The sequence below is a fragment of the Cyprinus carpio genome, chromosome A7, assembly GCF_018340385.1.
Source record: "Cyprinus carpio isolate SPL01 chromosome A7, ASM1834038v1, whole genome shotgun sequence".
Classification (NCBI taxonomy): domain Eukaryota; kingdom Metazoa; phylum Chordata; class Actinopteri; order Cypriniformes; family Cyprinidae; genus Cyprinus; species Cyprinus carpio.
This window is the reverse complement of record NC_056578.1, coordinates 5,780,733-5,783,935: the sequence shown is the minus strand read 5'-3', so window position 1 is coordinate 5,783,935 and position 3,203 is coordinate 5,780,733.

The window sequence follows — 3,203 nt, the reverse complement described above, 5'->3', positions numbered from 1 at the left end:
GCAGCAAATCCTTTAAATTTTAAGGTATTCACAACAAAACATAAAAAGCAAAAATATAACAAGCTATACAATTATAGGACAAAGTTTTACATGTCATCATAATTTGTATTTTATTTTTTAATTGTACAGAATTATAAAATAAAACACAAATCATAATCGGGCCTGTTTTAGGCTTTTTAGACATCCTGAATTAGTTTAATTGTAGATTTGAAACCCCCCACTCCCATTATGACCATCTCCCTACACAACCGTTAACACCTCCTGCAATACCCCTCTCCCCCCTCCTGCTCTTCAAATCAGTGAGGATGATGTGCGCCAGGTCTTCAGGAAGAACAAAAGAAGAAAAGCACCAGGCCCAGATGGCGTTACATCAGCCATCAGTTAGGCACAAGAACAGTTTCTTCCCCCAGGCAATTTACCTCATGAACAGTTAAATGTTCCCCACTTATGCAATAAAAATGTACAATATCCTTATATTTAATTGTTACCTCTCCATCCTAGTACACCCCTGCATCTCACTCTATTCTATTCCATTATCATCTATAGCACAACTGTTTATACAATTATATTTAATAATTATATATATATATTGTGACACGTGTCCCAAGCTCTCGTCAGCGTCACCCTGTAAACAGAGCAGGCACACCTGCACCTGCTCATCACGGGCTGAGCGGGCTGACACTTGCGCTCTTTTAAACCCTGCAAACCGGCACAGAGGTGAGAGATATCTCCGCAAGACTCGGCTAAACTTGTCTTTCCCTTTGCCCGCATAGAGCAGCGTGTGACCGCCAGCCCCACCAACCACGGGAGAGCACGGACCCACACTGCACCAGCGCACCGACAAGCCAAGACGCCGAGCACCGAGCACCAAACCGCCTCACAGCAACGCCTATCACCACCCTTCCTATTAATAAAATCCACCCTTCGGGGAACTTGCCCTCATCCTCAAGTCATGTCCTCCTTCACCCCGCCACACTGGTGGAGAATGCGGGCAGGACAGTGAAGAGGACACTGACGATCCCACCCCGCACTGCGTGCTATGAATTGGACTGGTTTGGATTGTTTATTTTGTTTTTTTTCCCATGTTCCTTACCTCACGTATTTTCTCTGGTTCCCCAGGTGGCGCTCCTCCCCCAACGATGGAAGAGCTGTTGAAGCACCTCACCGAGGTGAGCATCCGCCAGCAGCAAATCGTGGAGCACATGGCCGCCCGGCAGGGGGAAACCGAACGTGAGTTGGCCGTGCTCCGCCTCGCCACAGCCCCACGAACTCCGCTACCTGACCCCCGTGTCCAGGCAACCCAGCTGCTGCCCCGGATGACGGCCCACGTTGATGTGACGATGTACCTCCAGATGTCTGAGACCACAGCCACTCGGGAGGCGTGGCCCAAGGAGGAATGGGCGCGCATCGTGGCACCGCTGCTCATGGGAGAGGCTCAACGAGCATACTTCGCGCTTCCCCCGGAACAAAGCACCTCCTACGAGGACTTACGGAAGGAGATCCTAGGACAGATGGGGTTGTCTCCGATCAGCACTGCCCAGCTGTTTAATGAGTGGATCTTCGACCCTCGGCAGCCGGCCCGGGCCCAAGCCACTAGCCTCTCCCGTCTGGCCCAACACTGGTTGCTGTCCGGGGGTCCCACCGTACACCAGGTAGCGGAGCGCGTTGTGGTCGACTGCCTCTTACGTGCTCTTCCCCGCCCGCTACGGCAGGCCGCTGGCATGCGGAACCCGGCCAACGTGGATGAGCTCGTCGAAGCCATAGAGGTGGCGGAGGCCACCCAACACCGGGAGGTAGGGGAGAGAGCGCCGCCGTTTCCCCGGAGGGTGGTCCAGGAGCGGCGCACGCCGAAAGGGCACCCAGCGTCCGGTGAGCAGGCCGCCCGTTCCTCGCCCTTCTGGACTCCAGCAGTGCGGTCAGCCTGGTCAAGACGTCGATACTACCCCCGCGGGCCGAGACCAAGACCAAGCTCCCTATAACCTATGTGCTTGCAACACCAGAGAAGTGCCTGCGCGTCAAGTCACCATCGCGGCGCCGACCGGCGCCTGGCCCGTAGACGTCGGGCTCGTCCAAGACCTACCCGTACCGGTCCTACTTGGAAGGGACTGGCCAGGGTTCAACCACCTACTCGCCACCGTCACCCAGCCCGCCAGCCCAGCCGGGAATCGCCCAACCAAGAAGCCCAGCAGGAAAGCCCGACGACGTCCCGTGCTGCTGGCCTCCGACAGCCCCAGGGGTGGTGAGTCACCCCGTCCTCCTCCTAACCTCTACTTTGACTTGTTTCAGCAGGTGACCGGGGCCGGGGGTTTCTCCAGGGAGCAGCACGAGGACGATCGCCTCAAACACTGCTGGGCTCAGGTGAGGGTGGCCGAAGGAAAGGAGCTTAAGCCGGCACCCCACCCAACACCCCACTTCATCGTGGAAAATGGCCTGCTCTATTGTGTCGCCCAGCGGCGGGGGGAGGAGAAAACCCTGCTGGTGGTCCCGCGCAGCAAGACGGAGGCGGTGGTCGAGATCTCCCATGCCCATCCAATGGTAGGCCACCTGGGAGCCCAAAATATGATCCAGCGCCTCCATGACCGATTCCACTGGCCAGGCCTAGAGGCTGAAGTCCGTCGTTTCTGCCAGGCCTGCCCAATGTGCCAACGGACGTCACCTCGGACCCCTCCCCCCAGCCCGCTGATACCGTTGTCCATCATAGAGGTGCCCTTCGAGCAGATTGGGATGGATTTGGTGGGGCCGCTGCCGAAGTGCACCCGGGAGCACGAACACACCTGGAACCCCAGATACTTGGCCTCGGTACGGGCGAGGTGACACTTCCGCGGGTTGGCAGAGAACTGACCGACCAGGTGCTGCAGCTCTGTCTTCTGGGCGGCTGACAGTTGGGGCTCCATGTCCACAACCATGGGAGAGGAGGTGGCAAGGGCGGAGAGCTGGGTCCTGGTTCCATTCCATTTTTTCAACAGGTTGATATGGTACAATTGGCTTTCCTGTCTCCGCCTGGGGTGACGTACCCTGTAGGTGACCAGGCCCACCTTCTCGGTCACGGTATACGGCCCCTGCCAGGTGGCCAAGAATTTGCAGGCCGCATTGGGGACCAGGACCAGGACATGGTTTCCCGGTTGGAACTCCCGTGGCTGCGTCGCCCGATCGTAGTGGCGTTGTTGGGCCCGCTGCGCTCTACTGAGGTGTTCCCGGACCAA